Below are 18,279 nucleotides of genomic sequence, written 5' to 3' on the forward strand. Positions count from 1 at the left end.
ACTTTGAATCATCATTGAAAGTCAAAGTTAAAATTTGAGGGGTGAGAAAAAATAAGGTAAAACAGTTGCCAAACTTTTGTTTGGAGAACACAGTCATCCTGTCAAAGTATAATTTCCAAAGTGTTAAAAGCATGCCTCTCATTCAACTATAGAACAAAGATGCGCAAAAGATTTTATTCAATTCTTTAGCTAATGAGGGAGCCAGCAAGATGTTAAAACTGGTCCAAAGGGCATTTGGAAAGCTGCATATACATATGGAATTTAATAAATTGCTGGAGTAGATATGAAGCTGGTTAATGTCCAATTCAGCTTAAAATGTAACCTTCGAGGTTATCTGTTCCTCCAGAGAGAATTATTTACATTTCTACTTGACAAAAATTTGTAAGTTGATCTCTGTTCCTAAAAAGATTTAAATTAGTTCAGTAAATAGAAAGCCAAGCCTAGCATTGAATTGAAAAACAAAAACAAAAAACTACTCACCATTCTCTTTTATGTATTTTTAGGTTGAGATAACTTTTCTGACAATGCTTACTAAGGTAGGGGAACAGAGACTTGTGTCTAGTCAGCTCAACATGGGCAAAAGGAAATTATCTGCAAAGTAGGTGTAGAGTATGCTTTAAAACTGCTGAATAAAAGTAGATTGTGTTTTCCAATGATACATAAAAGGAATAAGCCACTGGGATATGGGGAGAAAGGAAGAGCAAACATCTCAGTCTTGCACTTTACTTTAGCATAAACTAAAGGATAGTGGACTTATTTTATAGGCAAAATGATCAATGATCAAAGTTTAAAATGAGGGAGGAGAGATAATAAGAAGTCAATCTGCTTCTAGTATAAGCCCTTCTATGTCCTTTTTAAAAATATACTAGAGGCCAGTGCACAGATTCATGTACCAGTGGGGTACCTCAGCCTGGCCTGCAGGGATCGGGCTGAAACCGAGTCTCCGACATCCCCCGAGGGGTCCCGGATTGTGAGAGGGCACAGGCCAGGCAGAGGGACCCCACAGGTGCACAATCGGGCCAGGGAGGGACTGCGGGAGGGTTCCAGGGCATGTCCGGACCATCTTGCCCAGTCCCGATGGGCCCAGCAGCAAGCTAACATACCAGTTGGAGTGTCTGCCCACTGGTGGTCAGTGTGCATCATAGCGACTGGTTGAATGGTCAACCGGTTGGGCACTTAGCATGTTAGGCTTTTATTATATAGGATTTTTTTCTTGTTGATAGTCCTTTATGTCCTTTTAAGTCTCTTGGCTACCCCTCAAATGCTATTCCATCCATCAATCAAAGAAGGTGAAATTAAATAGGTTATTTTACCCAGTGGGGTGTAATCCTATCTAATAAAAGAGTAATATGCAAATTGACCATCACTCCAACACACAAGAAGGCTGCCCCCATATGGTCAAAGATGGCTGCCCCCATGTGGACACAAGATGGCCACCACAAGATGACCAGCAGGGGAGGGCAGTTGGGAGGGACCAGGCCTGCAAGGGAGGGCAGTTGGGGGGGATCAAGCCTGCAGGAGAGGGCAGTTAGGGGTGACCAGGCCGGCAGAGGAGGGAAGTTGGGGGGGACCCAGGCCTGCAAGGAAGAGCAATTGGGGGGGGACCAGCCCTGCAGGGGAGGGCAGTTGAGGGGGGTCCAGGCCTGCAGGGGAGGGCAGTTAGGGGCAATCAGGCTGGCAGGGGAGCAGTTAGGCATCTATCAGGCTGTCAGGAGAGTGGTTAGGGGCAATCAGGAAGGCAGGCAGGCAAGCAGTTGGGAGCCAGCAGTCCTGGATTGTGAGAGGGATGTCCGACTGCCCGTTTAGGCCTGATCCTACTGGGATCTGGCCTAAATGGGCAGTCGGACACCCCTTGAGGGGTCCCATATTGGAGAGGGTACAGGGTGGGCTGAGGGACACACACCCCCATGCACGAATTTCGTGCACTGGGCCTCTAGTTTGATAATAATCCTAATCTGTGTTTTCCTCAAACTAGTTCTCACTTTTGTTTGTGTTACAGATTAGGAAGAAATGTTAGGCTCTTTAGTAACAAATTAAATATTTACTAATCCTAAGGGATTAATATAACAGACTCCTGATGTGAATTCTTATGCTGGACTTTTCTGAGTGTTCCAGGGGCCTGCTCAGGTTGGACTTTTAAGATGCCAATTGCTTGTTCCTGTCTTCATAATGACGACTTATCTACAATGGCATGGTTTTTATTAAATTGATAAATAAATATATTAGTGTTCCCTTCTTTTCCTCCTAAGCAAATGAAATGCTCACTCTTCTCTCCTAACAAAATAAAACCAAAATATCCTACCATGGAAATCTACTACTGGATTAAACTCTCACCTGAACAAGGTTAACTGTACTTTTTCAGCGTATTCTGGAACAACTAGACACCAGTTGTCTTCATTGCATGTACAAACAACTGTCCTGCCCCAATTTTATGAGACCTGGAAGCCACTTGGAAAAGAGGAATAACTCATTAACTCATCTGCCTTTGTGCCTTTTCAGTAGGAAAACATGAGTTGATAGTGTTCATCTTTGTAAGATTCTAAGGCATTTTTACTATTTTTTATACCAAAATATTTTAAAAAGTGTTTTATGGTGTTTTTTATAAGAAGAAAATAAGTCCATATAACTATTTTTATTTATTTATTCTTTATTAACTTAATTTTTATAATTAAGACTTCGTTTAGATCATTTTTAAATTCACAGCAAAATTTAGAAGAAGGTATAGAAATCTTCCATTTCCTCCTGCCCTCACACATTATGAACATTCCCCATCAGAGTGATAGATTCGCTACAGTTGGTGAACTGACATTGACACATCATAATCACCCCATGTCTATAGTTCACTCCTGGTATTGTGCACTCTATGGACAACCTCTGATCATTTTACTCTCTCCATAGTTTTTCCTTTTCCAGGGTGTTGTATAGTTGGAATCATATGGTACATGACCTTTTCAGATTGATTTCCTTCACTTATAAATATGCATTTAAGTTTCCTCCATGTCTTTTCAGTTTGATAGTTCATTTCTTTTTAGCCTGAATAATATTCCTTTGTCTGGATGTACCACAGTTACTTATCCATTCATCGACTAAAGGACATCTTGGTTGCTTCCAAGTTTTGGCAAGTATGAATAAAGCTGCCATAAACATCCATATGCATTTTTTTTGTGTGTGTGTGTGTGAATATAAGTTTTCAGTTCCCCTGGGTAAAAACTGAGGTGTTCCATGGCTGGATTGTATGGTAAGATTATGTTTAGTTTTATAAGAGACTGTCAATCTGTCTTCCAATGTGATTGTACCATTTTATATCCCCACTGGTAATGAATGAGAATTCCTGTTGTTCCACATCCTTACCATCATTTGATGCCAGTATTCCTTATTTTGGCTATTGTAACAGGTATTTAATAGTATCTCATTATTGTTTTAATTTGCATTTCCCCATGACATATGATTTGGGGCATCTCTTCATATGCTGATTTGTCATCTGTATATCTTCTTTGATGAAGTTCTATTAAGGTCTTTAGCCCATTTTTTAATTCAGGCTGTTTGTTTTCATATGTGTTGTTGAGTTTTAAGAGTTCTTTGTATATTGTAGATAATAGTCCAAAAACAAATGTCTTTTGCAAGCATTTCCTCCCAGTCAGTGATTTATTTTCTTGTTCTCTTGACATTGTCTTTCAGAGAGAAGTTTTTAATTGTAATAAAGTCCAACCTGTTATTTTTTTTCTCAAGAATTGTGCCATTTGCCGAAACCGGTTTGGCTCAGTGGATAGAGCATCGGCCTGCGGACTGAAGGGTCCCGGGTTCGATTCCGGTCAAGGGCATGTACCTTGGTTGCGGGCACATCCCCAGTAGGGGGTGTGCAGGAGGCAGCTGATCGATGTTTCTCTCTCATCGATGTTTCTAGCTCTCTGTCCCTCTCCCTTCCTCTCTGTAAAATATCAATAAAATATATTTAAAAAAAAAAAGAATTGTGCCATTTGTATTATATCTAAAGCATCATCACTAAACCCAACATCATCTAGGTTTTCTTCTATATTATCTTCTAGGAGTTTTACAGTTTTGTGCTTTACATTTAGATCTCTGATGAATTTTGAGTGAATTTTTGTGAAGTGTGTAAGATCTGTGTCTAGATACATTTTTTTTTTTTGCATGTGCATGCCCCACTGTTCCAGAATCACCAGAATCACTTGTTGAAAAGATTACCTTTGTTCCTTTATATTACCTTTGCTCTTTTATCAAAGGTCAGCTGATTATATTTATATGAGTCTATTTCCGGTCTCTTTATTCTACTCTATTGATCTATTTGTCTATTCCCAGGATTCTCATGTGTTCTGATGTAGAGGAATTGGGAAGGTAGATGTAGAGAAAGAATATGATTTTTCTGTGTATGTGTATCATGAGCTAATGAGGCAGATGAACTGGGCTTCCAGTCTCATGTGAAGCCAGGGAGGTGACAAGTGAAGGCAAAAGCTGCCTCCAGCTAATTCAGGGCCCACGCAGGCAGCTGTTCTCAAAGATCAATATTGGCTCAGCCTCTATTCTTCCCCAGACCCTACACCTCCAGAGGGAAGGCCCTACCTCTTCAGGGATCCCTTTGGCTGGTCCCCACTCTCCACTTCTAACCTCTGAGGACTAAAAGATCAAAGAAATTATAAAAGTCCTGTCATAAAAGTCCTGTTCTTTCTTTTCGCTCCTCCTAGTTGAAGGAAAAGTACATGTGTGACTAAAAGGATGACTAAAAGGAAGAGTGACGTCCACGGAATGAGAACTGGAGTTTGGGCTGGGTCTGGCCTAGAACATAGGGGCGGAGGGAAAAGAGGCCTTGAGGTTTCTTTGTGTCCAGCCCAACCACTCAGGAGTTCAGGAAAACTGGCAAAATTTTGGGACAAAGATCTTAACCAGGAATAAAATGCAAATATTTGATTGACTACATCTTGCATTATATCCCCCAGGAATCTAATCCTGATTGTAGAAGAGGACATTAATTACAAACCCTGCCATCTGGCATGCTCAATAACTTCTGGGTAGGTAATACTTCAGGCTGCAGGTGGTGTGCAAGCTCGCTGGAGAACCTCCAACGAGGCAGGCAACATGATCTACACTTTCCCTGGACTTTGTACTAAATGGAAAGAGTAATCGTGCAGCATTAGCAGAGGCTCTTGATTTGGTGTAGATTTAATTCTAACCCAGGGCAGCTTTGGGATTGCCAATGTCATACAATATTGGCTACTTCAAGGTGTTGCTGCCATTACTATTGTTATTACTAGGGATAATGATATTAGCAGTAAGAGGTAGGATTTATTGAGTACTTATTACATGCTACTTTTTCTATGAGAAAGATATCCTTAATTCCACTGCACCTACAGAGACACAGAAGTTAAGCAATTTGCCTAAAGTCACACAGCAAGTATTAGAACCAGATTTTTTAATCCAAATTACTTGAAATTACCATCGTGGTCCTCCTTTTCTATTTCTGGATTTCCCAACTAGTATGGAGGGATCAGTGTGCTGTGTGGGGAGCTTGTCCCCTCCCTCTGTGAAAGCAAGCTGACATGTTAGCTACCACAGGGGAGAAGCAGCAAGAGTGAGTTTTTAGGATTGCTGTGGTTTATCCACAGATTCTCAGAGCACCTGCCCATGAGCTTTACCTATTGAATCCTAAGAAAAGCCAATTTCTTTTTCTTTTTCTTTTTTTTTGTTATTTATTTAATTTCTTTATTGATTAAGGTATTACATATGTGTCCTTATTCCCCCATTACCCCCCCCACCTTCCATTCATGCCCCCACCCCCCTGTTGTCTGTGTCCATTGATTAGGCTTATATGCATGCATATAAGTCCTTTGGTTGATCTCTCCCCCTTACCCCCACTGTCCCCTACCTTCCCTGAGGTTTGACGTTCTGATTGATGTTCTCTGTCTCTGGATCTGTTTTTGTTCATCAGTTTATGTTGTTCATTATATTCCACAAATGAGTGAGATCATGTGATATTTATCTTTCTCTGACTGGCTTATTTCACTTAGCATAATGCTCTCCATCTCTATCCATCTTGTTGCAAATGGTAAGAACTCTTTCTTTTTTAGCGCAGCGTAGTATTCCACTGTGTAGATGTACCACAGTTTTTTAATCCACTCATCTGCTGATGGGCACTTAGGCTGTTTCCAAATCTTAGCTATGGTGAATTATGCTGCTATGAACATAGGGGTGCATATATCCAGAAAAGCCAATTTCTTATACCAGACAGGAAGGGTTGGAATAGACGGGAGGAATACACAAAAGATGATTGCGGTCTCTACCGCTGGTCTTAAACATTCAAAGGCATCTTCCCCTTCCCTCAGGCAAAGGTTCCTCCAGGCCTACGATTATCAGTGAAATTTAAGTAAATCCTGATCAAAGCAGTGGAATTAGAGTATTTACACAGAAGCCTTGATGCAATTAATCAATGAACAGTATCTCTCTTAAATGGGCAATGAAGCATTTTCTTAGAATTCAAAGAATTAGCAAAACTCCAAGGGCTAATGAACAATTTAAAAAATCTTCTCCATGGAACACCATGTTTCTGGGGATTAGGTTTGTTCAAAAGCAGAAGAGTCTATTTTCCGTGGATAAGCCAGTTTCCGAGACTGCACAGGAGCCCAGAGCCAGTCCTCAGAAGATAGCTGTCTTTGGAAAAAGAACAACACACTCAGAGAAAACTGGGATTGGGTATAAAAATACAGTCGTACTTAGCAGTTAGGACAGAAAGAGTGGAAGCATGAAACAAAGTGGGAAGAAGACAGGAAGGTGCAGTCAAAGTCTTGAGGAAGATAGAATTTAAGAGGTATGCGTGTGTAAAGAGAGAGAGGCAGAGAGAAGAGAACAAGTGAACTCACTCTGTGCTGGGCACAATGCTAGGTGCTTGGAGTGAGAGAGTCCTAAGAGTCCAGGATGATGCCCAGGTTTCTGACATGGCAAAGAGGTTGGATCACTATGTCCTTCATTGAAGTGGGTCAGTCTTGGGAAGCCATTTTTGGAGACAGGCCTGGTTAAGAAAACTGTAGAGAAATATTTCAGCTGCCAAGAGTAAAGGGTGTGATTTTTAAAAGAGAGAAAACACTCTAAGATTTGACAGCTACTAACCTAAGCTACCAGCCAGGGCAGGAGGCAGAGAGAGGAGCTCAGGAAGAAGGGATAGAACCTGGCATCCTGTCTGAGCCCTGATCCTTTCTTGTGCTGAAACTGAACAACAACGTTTTCTAAACCATCATGCTGGAAGCTCTTAATCACAAAATGGCGATCATTGATTTTTTTTTATGACTATGGTTATCAGTGTTGCCTGCAGAGGGCAGGTTAAATATCCCGCCAGTTTCATAATGAAACAACCAAGGCATGAGAAGTCAAATGATCATGGAGGTTGATGGCAAAGTCTGTGGCTAGAAAGTTTGCTTCTCATCTCAGAGACATCCTTTCAGACACCTTTGCATGATGCTCTAAGTCAAATTTTGGCCTGATGCAAAAAGGCAGGCTACCATGGTTATATACACTTGCATCATTGAGAGATTCTACAAAGTAGCAAAATTAAGGGAGGGCAAAAGTAGGTCTACAGTTGTTCATATGGAAAATAACAATAATTAATAAATAATAATACAAAAATAAACTGTTTTGCATACTCACAACTGTAAACCTACTTTTGCCAACTTCTGTATATAAGATAGCCAAAAAAATTTACACCAAGTGAAACTTTAAAAACCAGATATAATTCTTAACTATATTCCTTACTCTTGATTAATAGATGTCCCTCTGGCCTTTTCTCTTCTTCCCTCTTCCCCAACCTTTCATTCTTCTCCATAATTCATCCTATTTTTATGCTCATGGCCTCTGCATTTTATAGATCAAATGCTCATTTACTTTCATGGTGAAAAACAGAACACATTAAAATATTCCCAGGGCAGCTATTCACTCTATTCGATCAGATGTAAAATGTCTGGAATCTAGATTATCATTAAAGCTACGGGAATGAATTTCTAAGAAACCCTGACCCAGAGTTTAAAAGTTAATGCAGCTGAGCATTCCTCGGGACTATAGAAATGGAAATATTCTGTTCCCCAGGGATCAAAGATTCAGAGAATCCTCACAAAGGCATCAAGCTTTCTACAAGATATACTCACAATCATGTACATGATCCCATCAAAGTGAGATCTTGGGGATTTTCTGGTTGGGGGATGAAGAATGGGATTATTACATACATCAGCCTTTCCTGAAAGCCTTTCGCTTTTGCTCCTATGGATGAGCAGCTACAAAGATACAGCACAAATCCTATTTCCTCAGCACTAAATTACAATTTTGAAACAAAATACAGGAAGATAAAACATTAAACTCTCACCCTGGGTGACTTTCAGGAGAGAGTCCTGTTTGGAGTTGCACATCCTGCATTCCAACAGGGTTGGGTGTTCCATTACTGGCAAGTCAAGCATAGTGTGAGACCTGTGGACAAAGCTGCTGAAGGTTGGAGTGATCAGATCAAGGGTCATGTCCAGGAGATGAGTTGCAGCAGGAGGAGACCAAGTCAAGTTTGGACGAAGACTTAACAATAATATCCCAATCAGAAGGCAGACTGAGGCTGGTAAGACCAGGTGGGAGGCAAGTTACCAAACTAATCTCAGAGACCATCAGTGAGTGCTCTAAGCAGAAGGCACTTCCATGGTTTGGGCTCCTCCTAGAGTTATTTTTTGTGTTGATTTTTAATTTGATTGCCTTTGGCTTACTTTTAGTGGGTGATATCACTGTCACATTAAAATCTGTTACATTAAATTTCTTTGTAATCTCTTCTAAGTTGTTTTAAAATCTCTTTTTTGAAGGCTTTGTTGTATGTTGAATGGATCTTTTACCCATGCATGGTTTGGCAATGCTTTGGTCATCTGAAAATATTGGTTTACTGACTCATGCCAATGATAGCACTTTTAATGGTAGCACATTTTGTTATCCATTAACTAAAAGTCACAATTATTACAACACTTCTGATCTCTTCAGAAAGTTTATTAATTATTAAGATGTTGTTAAGCTCAAGGTGGCAACTACAAGTTTCCCAAAATTTAACTTTTCACTTGAGAGGTCAAATTTTATCACTGGCAATAAACACGGTCAGTTTTCTTAAAGTGACAGGCTCATTTCTTTCATTTTTGAGAATCTGTCTGCCAGACACCCAAGTGTGAATAACACATTGGTTCTCAACCTTTCTAATGCTGCAGACCTTTAATACAGTTCCTCATGTTGTGGTGACTCCCAACCATAAAATTATTTTCATTGCTACTTCATAACTGTAATTTTGCTACTGTTAATGAATCATAATGTAAATATCTGTGTTTTCCGATGGTCTTAGGCTCTACAGCAGTGGTTCTTAACCTGTGGGTCTCAACCCACAGGTTGAAAACCGCTAGCAGGGTAGGCTAAGACCATCAGAAAACACAGATATTTACATTACGATTCATAACAGTAGCAAAATTATAGTTTGACTTGATTCTTGAAATCTTCTAGTCTCCTGTTAGATCTCTGTATAATATTTTTTATTTCAGTCAGTGTATGCCTAATTTCTCGTTGGTCCTTTTTCATATCCTCAAGGGTCTCACTAAATTTATCAGCCTTCTCTAGAAAATTCTTGAAAAACCTTATAACCGTGGTTTTGAACTCTATATCCAGTCGCTTGCTTTCCTCCATTTCTTTCATTTGTGATCTGTTTCTTTGTCTCTGCATTTTTGCTGCTTCCCTGAGTTGATAGAGTGGCTTTGTGTGCTAGGTGTCCTCTAGGGCCCAGTGGCTCAGCCTCCCCAGTTACCTGAGGTGGACACTCTTGGTGCACCCCTTTGTAGGCTGTGTGCACAGTCTTGTAGTTAAGGCTTGATTGTTGTTGGTATCACTGGGAGGAATTGAACTCCAGGCCAATTGGCTGTGAGGATCAGCTGTGTCTATGCTGGGAGAACTTCTGTGCTGGAGACACCCTTATGAGACAAGACTTGCAAAAGCCTCTGTGCTCAGCTTGGATGGGGTGGAGTCTCAGGGCAGAGCAGACAGCATTGGTTTCCCGTCAGCCCTGCCCTAATAGGTCCCTGTGTCTCAGTGTCCTGTGGTAATCGCTGCAAGCACCTCTGAGAGAAAGCTGCCCTTGAGTTCTGCCTGCTGCCAGACAGTCCAGTTTCTCCCCGAATGAGTCTAGGTCCCCAGAGTATCGCCCGGAACTGGAGTTCAGTGCAGTCGGGAGCTTTTGTTTCCCTCCCGCTTGAGAAAGCCAGCTGCGTACTCAGTTGCCTGCCCTCTGCGCGCGCACCTTGGTACCTCTGCCTTCTGCAGTTCCTCTGAGTCTCAGTGTGCTTTTCTCTTTCCTTCTAGTTGTAGAAATTCCACTCAGCCAGCCTTCCTGTGGTTCTGAATGATGTCTGTTTTGTCTTTTAGTTGTAGTTTTGAAATTGTTGTGCGAGGCATCAGTTTAAGTGTTTACCTATGCTGCCATCTTGGTTTCTCCCCTAACATTAATGATTTTTATGGTTTTATCAAGGACATTATTTTTTAGAAATACATTTTTATTGATTTCAGAGAGGAAGGGAGAGGGAGAGAGAGATAGAAACATCAATGATGTGAGAGAATCATTGATTGGCTGCCTCCTGCATGCCCCCCACTGGGCATTGAGCCTACAGCATGGGCATGTGCCCTGACTGGGAATCAAACCATGACCTCCCAGTTCACAGGTTGACACTTGATCACTGAGCCATCGCAGCTGGGCTCAAGGACATTCTTAAGTGAAACTGGAATTTTAGCATATTTTAGTTTATTTCCTTTTATTTTTACTGTAAATGTATGGCTTTAAAGAAGACACCTACTAACACAGTTTGTTGCACTGTCTTAATTCATTTTAAGTCACCAGAAGTTTTTGTGTTAGCAATGGAAATATTAACACAATCAAAAGGCAGATATGACCTTAGTATTTGTAGGGGAACTCACTGCAGAGATTGCAGGATGCAATATGGCTCCAGCAGTAAAGGTGTGGGAGAGGTTGAACTCTCTGTGACTATTGCTTTGTGACTGTTTAATTCTCTGTAACGCTTGGCTGACTATGCTGAAAACTGAAATGCCGCCCAAAGACGACTAACATCATGCCCCCAGGAAGGAGATTAATGAATGTATAGAGTGTAGTAACTTTCTGATGTTATCTTTTACCTTTTCTTTTAACCCACTGATGCATTGTTCTCTCAGGCTGCCTGCACGACTACCCGCCATCTAGTTTTGCTATTAACCCCCTTTAAAAAGAACCTCTGTCTTGGGAGGGGTGTGAATTCTTGCCTGCCAACCACCACTGGGAGCAGCTGCTTTTGCCCGTGTACGTAAGTTTCTCCTATTAAAGCTCTTATTAATTTGAATAAGGCTATGCATCAGTTCTTCAGAATCGGTCCTGAATTTAGACCTTAGGGGCTTTCGTCCAACAGGAAGATATTTGTTGTGAACCCACTGACATGGTATCAGGACCCCATAGGGGGTCTACAGACTGTACCTTGAGAACCACTCTTCTGGGAGAGCTGGATGAGCTCTCTGAGCATGTGGAGGCTATTTCCTCCTCCTGAGTGCTGTCTCATGGAATTTACCTTTTAGCTGGAGAGATAGGCAATGAACAAAATGAATTAGGAAATTATAAGTGCAGTGGAGAAAAATAAACAGGGAAAGGAAATGGGGTCTGGAAGAGTTTTGATATTTTAACTGGAGTGATCCTGGAAGCCTACCTCAGATCCCAATTCAGCCTCAACCACTTAAAGAGGCAAATATCATTCCCATTTTAGAGATGAGGAAATCGAGGTGACGCTGGATTAAATGATTTGTTGAGTGTCTTATATCTGGTAAATATGTCATCAAGGATTCAAACTCGAAAGCCTAGTTCTACTTGCACATGATTCTCATGGCAACAGGTCTCAGACACTTCAGCAACATTTCTAAATCTATTTAGGGAAGAGAGATGACAATTTTTCCAAATAAAATAAAGAAGAGCGAGGGAAAAGGCATAATAATCTCAGGAGGCATCAAAATGTGTGCTTAAGGAAAAGCCAAAATTTTTTACTGTTAGGGCGTTGAATGGGTTTCTTTCTAGACACTGGATTTCTTTCACTTGTTTATTCTGTAAGTGTCTAATAAGCGTTTTCTTTGTGTCATGAACTGGGGAAGCTGAGACAGTTCCTGAGCTAAAGCCTTACTCACAGAGTGAGAGGGAAGGAGAGAAGGAAGAGAGAACATTCCAGGGGTGGGAGGACCTCTCAAACCTTGACCAGCAGCATCAGAGGGTGAGTTTAGTTTGGCTAAGGCTGCAACAGAAATAAGTGCGTGCGCGCGAACACACACACACACACACACACACACACACGAATACATACAGAGCTGATTCCTATGTCTGAGATCTAGAACCTCCCACACCTATATTCGGTGACATTTTTAAAGGACAGAAATGGCTTCCACCCCTGCATGACCCACATTCTCCCACTCCAAGGGACTATGACAACAGGAACTTGTCAAATGAAGAAGCTGGCAACAATCACCTTGTTTAGTACTAACAGCCATAGAAGGAAGATATTATTTGTATTTTACAGATGAGGAACTTGAGGCTTAAAGAGCCTGTTTGCTCTATTTGGTCCCATTGCTTCAGGCCGAAGCAACCACACAGAGGCCACCAGCTCCCATAAGGAGAAGTGCCTGGTGTCTCAGTCCTGCTCACAGGTGGCCCACGGCCCCTGCACCTCATGCCCTCTTTGCTTTTCACTTTGCGCCTTTCTTCTGTTTCAGCGTCGCTCCTACTCTTTGTGGCTGTGTCGTGCATTCCCCAGACTCTTGCTCACTTCCTACAAGCTAGGACAGATTTGGGGCCTCTGGTTGAACTCTGCTCTGGTTTGGTTCCTTTTGAACCTTCGGGTTTATTGGTTCTATCTGCTTCTGGTCACCTGGGATAAACTGTCTTTATCCAGCCATAATTCCTGAGTCCCCCGCCCCCTTTAGTGGGCCTCCTTGTTTAGGACCCTGACTCTCTGGCACTCTCAGGGCACTACATCTCTGTCTTGCATCGTCCTAGTCCTGACCTTGTGAAAATGGGATGCTTACCACCAGGAGTTCCCAGGGCTTTTTTGTTTGTTTGGGAACTATATTCCTATAAAATCATCCACCCAGTCGAGTACTCATAGATATATTACCAGAAAGAGTTTAAAATCAGCACAACCTTCTCTGAATCACAAACTGATTTTCTCAGTCATTCGGGGCTCACCCTCAGATTCTTTTCTCCAACTCTATTTTTCTTCCCCAATAACCAGTTTTTCAATGAGTTTCAATGAGTCAGGAAGCATAAATCATTGATTCAGTCATTAAATTGCTCCAACATTTATTAGCACTTTTCATGTGCCAGGGTTTTTGACTGCTTCTTTTTTTCAAATGGTCACTGAATAACAATAATCAGGACTCAAAGTGTGATTACAAAACCAATTTGTGTTTTTCCTTACTCCTTAACATGGATTCTGTTTATTGTTGGGTCCCTCCCCCAATCCTGGAGGCATACTTGGGCAGTTCCATGATTTTTCTGATCACTCTTAAGAAAAAAAGACATTCTATAATCAATTTAAATAAAATTCAGAATGTCTAGTCCAATATACTACTTAATACTTCAATCTTGAATTCAAAGGAAAAAGCTCTCCTCTCTCCCCCAGGTTATAGATTAGCTGGCTGCCATCTATGACTCCTGTGGGATTGGACAGAGAGGAGGGAGGTGCAGAGGGACTAGAGAGTGCCCATTTGACTGTCAAGAATGCGAAGGTTTACACTCACCAGCCCTTTCATTGCCCATCATTTCTGTGGCCACTCCCTTCATCAGGACAGGGCCTCTTTTTTGGGTGGCTGCTCCTACCTCAGGCAGCTTGCTGCAATCACTTCACCCTGGGGGTGTTCCTCATAACATACTATCCTTTCTCCCACTGTTGGATGGTTGGGTGGTTGTTTTCAAGTTTCTGACATTTTTTTAAGGTTCTGACATTCTAAAACAACAATTTCCAATTTCTGTCATCGCATGGCACACGTAAACTAATTATTGAAATTCTGAGACACACCAAAAAATACAATTTTTGCCAATTGGACCAAAATAGGGGTATACTTTTGTTCATTCACACCTGATGGCTATAGTGATGGCTCTTGTCATTTCTTTATTTGACAGTCTAAGGGGAAAGAGTGCCCCTGACTAAACTGCATGTTTTAAAAATTCTTGTAGTGTACTGGTTGAAAATCGCTGTTCTAAAGTATGGTATGGTCAACTGTGGATGAGGAAAATATTTTGTTACCACACTTCAGACTTCAAGTTCAGCATTCTTTTTCTTCACAATGACATGGATTCTCACTATAAGCTATATTAGTGTGAGTTTAAATCTATAAATTTATTTCTGCAACTGATAGTTACAGTAGAATAAATGGCTTTGATCTTATTACAGATATTTCAGGTGTCAGTGAGTGAGGTAGGGTTATTCTTCTGGAAGTCCTTCACGTCGGTCAGAGACCACCTGTTGGACATATGACACTTCGTAGGTGGTGCTTATTTACTAGTACAAGTCAAGTTTGTTGCATCTAGCATACTCCTTTTAGGATTAGATTTGGCTCAGTTCTACTAGACAACAGAGAAACACACAACATTCAAATGTGTTCATCCCCAAGGAAAAAAGTTGGTAAGAAAAACATGAGTGCAAGACTCCATGTAGACCCTCAGAAGATGGAGAGATTGAGGTGTTTGCTGAGCCCAGAGCTCGGGTCCTCAAGAAGCCTTCCAAATGAGTCCCTGGTTAGAAAGTGCTCCCTCACTTTGAGTCCTCAGCTCCTTGGAGTATCTTTCTTAGCTCCACAACTGTAAGCAGGGGTCATTTTGTTTTTCTCCCTTTAGCTATTTGCAATGCCCTTTTCTGACAGTGACAAACTGGGCTCCCATTATTCTTAATATTTACATAAGAAGATATATTAATATCTCCCCACATGTACACATCTTCCATCACTGCTGCCAAAGCCTCTCCCATCACTGTAGGCAGCTTCCTCTCTGCTCTTGGGCTCTGACATCTACACCAGGTTTCCCTCACCCTGGGGATCCCCTTCTCAACCTGCTTATGCTTTGACTTCTGATGGTGGGCCCCCATGTCCTCACCCGATTGCCTCCTCACTCTGCTCAGTGTCCACCACCAAACCAGGTTGTCCCTCTCTCTATTTGAGCTTTGTGACCCCACTCTAGGCTGCCATGCTCTCCCTCCCCCATCTCCTCTGCACACAGAGCTCTACATAATGGCTTTAGGACTGAATTTGTTCAAGAATGGAAGAGGAAGAGAAGGGAGAGAGGAAGAGCTCTAACTATACTTTATATTAGAAAAAAAAATTCCTGTTCCTTCTGACCTAATGGGAATGGAACTACCTAATTCATGTTGTAAAGATACAGTGCTTCTGGACTGACAAATACGATAAGAGTCCTTAAAACTGTTCTGTGAGACTCTGTGCTTCTCATTTATTCCCATTACTCTCAATACACAAAATAATGCATTAAAAGAAGGGCGGGGGGGGGGACAATAGGGGGGATAAGGACACATATGTAATATCTTAATCAATAAAGAAAAAAAAGGGGGCAGGAAGAAAGTTTAAATTCTCATGTGCCAATAAAAACAAAGGAGAGGAAACATTCAGCCTAAATGGCATTAAAAAAAGAATGATGAGGCAAATACACTCTAGCCTTGAAGAGAGCAGATCTGCCATATCCATTTGTTTACTGGGAAGTCACACAAGAAGGTTCACTGAGATCTCTGCAACTTGACTGGATTAAAAAAATAGAAGTGTCTGCAGTCTTTGAGGGTTTGTAGAGCTCTTCTAAGGGGCATTCTCCACCTCTGATTCTATGGTCCCAGATGCTCAGCACCGCCTTCGTCGTCTTCTTTGCCTTCCTCGCTGCAAGGCTGCCCCAGCTGGAATGTGCTCCCGGGCTCTCTTTGACTTCAGCAGATAGCTCTATTATCTCACAGGCACAGTCTGGTCAGGGCAAGACATTCTTGGCTGTGTCAGAGTAATTAGAGATTCTCTGAGCCCTACCAGTGCAGATGTGTCATCCCCATTAAGGGCTGCAAGCACCACCCCTCCCCCGGGGCCCCATCCTCAAGCATTCCTGTCAATGTTGAATTCAGAGGATTTGGCCCCGATCAGGCAGCCACACAGCTCCCTCTATGAACAGGTCAGTGTCAACAGTGCAGGGCTTTTAAAAATTGCATTTGGTCAAGTTCAGGCATCAATGGATGCTAGTATGGAACCTAAAAATAAAGCAAGCTTCAAAAACTTCCTTGAAGTTGGAAGCCACTAGAGGTTACAAAGGGCAGTGGGATGACTTCTAATGGCCCTGTGGAAGCCACCAAGAATTCTCAAATTGCCTGGAATGTCATTGAGTACTATACCATGCTGTCTTGAATAGGGACAGCCCTGAGCATAGTGAGTATAATAGCTCTTCAGTGTTGAGAACAGAAGTGTGTGTGTGAGGACCATTATGTCAAACTCTATATGTCTCCACCACACTCATAGATTTTCATCCCCCAAACTACATAACTCGGGCTTTTATTTTGGCAGTGACAATCATGCATATGTGACATTCTTATATTCTTCCTTTTCCCTTATTTCTCCTTCCTGGCCCAGGCCTCTCAGTCACCAAGTCCAGGAGATTTTTTTTACCACACCTCCATCATCAATCCCTCCATTTCCTACTGCTTAATTCTGTGTTCACACACTAATTATCTCACACTGGAGTGCTCTAATTTATCCTCCTTTTTTAGTAAAGTATTTTTTATTTAATGCATAAACATTTATGCTTATTTATTAGAGGAATTCTGTAAATCGAGAATATTACTGATGGGTCATTATGGGTTAAATCTTTAAAAATTTCGAACCAATAATTGGCATTAAACTATTCTCTCCGTTTAATTGTAAAGTGTCATGTACAATCATATTCTATTGTTGGAATAAAAATTTATAAAAATTTTAAGAAATTCATTAAATAGAGCATCAGCCCATGGACAGAAAGGACCAGGTTCAATTCCGGTCAAGGGCAGGTACCTCGCTTGCAAGCTTGATTCCCAGCCCTGGGTGGGGCATGTGTGGGAGGCAATCAATCTATGTATCCCTCTCATATTGATGTTTCACTCGCTGTCTCTCCCCCTGTCTTCCACTCTCTTTCTCTTTAAAAAATAAGTAAATTAAATAAAATCAATGGAAAAATATCCTTTGGTGAGGATTAACAAAAAAGAAAAAAAGAAATTTATCAGACACATTCAAAAGCCACGTTTTCCCACTCAATAGTACTCTTCATCATCTCAGCCAGCCTGCCTTGGTGCACTGAACCATAAGAGGGGGTGGGAGGTGAAGAAGATTTCCAGTGGCCACTATTTTTTTTACATTATCTTGACTCATCTTTACACATGTGTTTATAGTTAAAGGCTGCTGCTGTCTATGATCATCAAAAGACTTTAGTCTTGCTTGGGATCTGGCAATAGTTATCACAAACGATATAAAGATCATAAGTTCTGATTGTAAAACAGCATCCTCCCTTGTAAAATCTGTTTTAGCTTTACAACTTTGGAAGTCCCTGGAGAAAGTGGATGGTTGGAGGCAAATGAGGTTGCCCTAAACACACAAGGAAAGAATGGAAGCTTCTTCCTCCTCTTCACATAATGCTGAGCATATTCACTGTCAAGAAATACTTGAGAGGCAGAATAAATTTGGTGATAGAATTGAATGGATCACACAAAATAGAAATGAGGATTGTTTTTGTTTTTATTATCTTTATTTGGAAAAATAATACAGAATCATCATAATAGTAGAAACAAAATTGTTTGAAAAATCCATCAACCCATCCAGGCACTTAAAATGTGAAATAAAATTAAAAAAAAAATCTTACTCCTTCTAGCGCTGGCATTCCAAGTACCTTTGGAAAAGTAATTTACCTTCCCATTGAAGATTAGACATGATCATACTTGCCACCAGATATTGTTGCAAAATTCTTTGTGATTCCTTATGAAAAGTTCTAGAGAGATATAAGAAAAGAAACATCTTAAAAGAGTACATAAACAGAATGCTTAAACTACTAAAAAAACACTCCAAGAAATAATTTAATACATTTTAAAGGTTGTCATCAATGCATTTAGAAACAAATTATAATAAGCATTTTTATAAGCCACAATGGTATTTTGTTACTAGGTATTTAATATGAAAGAAGTAAACCCTTTTAACTTCACT

Source organism: Plecotus auritus (assembly GCF_963455305.1).
Source record: "Plecotus auritus genome assembly, chromosome: 3".
NCBI lineage: Eukaryota > Metazoa > Chordata > Mammalia > Chiroptera > Vespertilionidae > Plecotus > Plecotus auritus.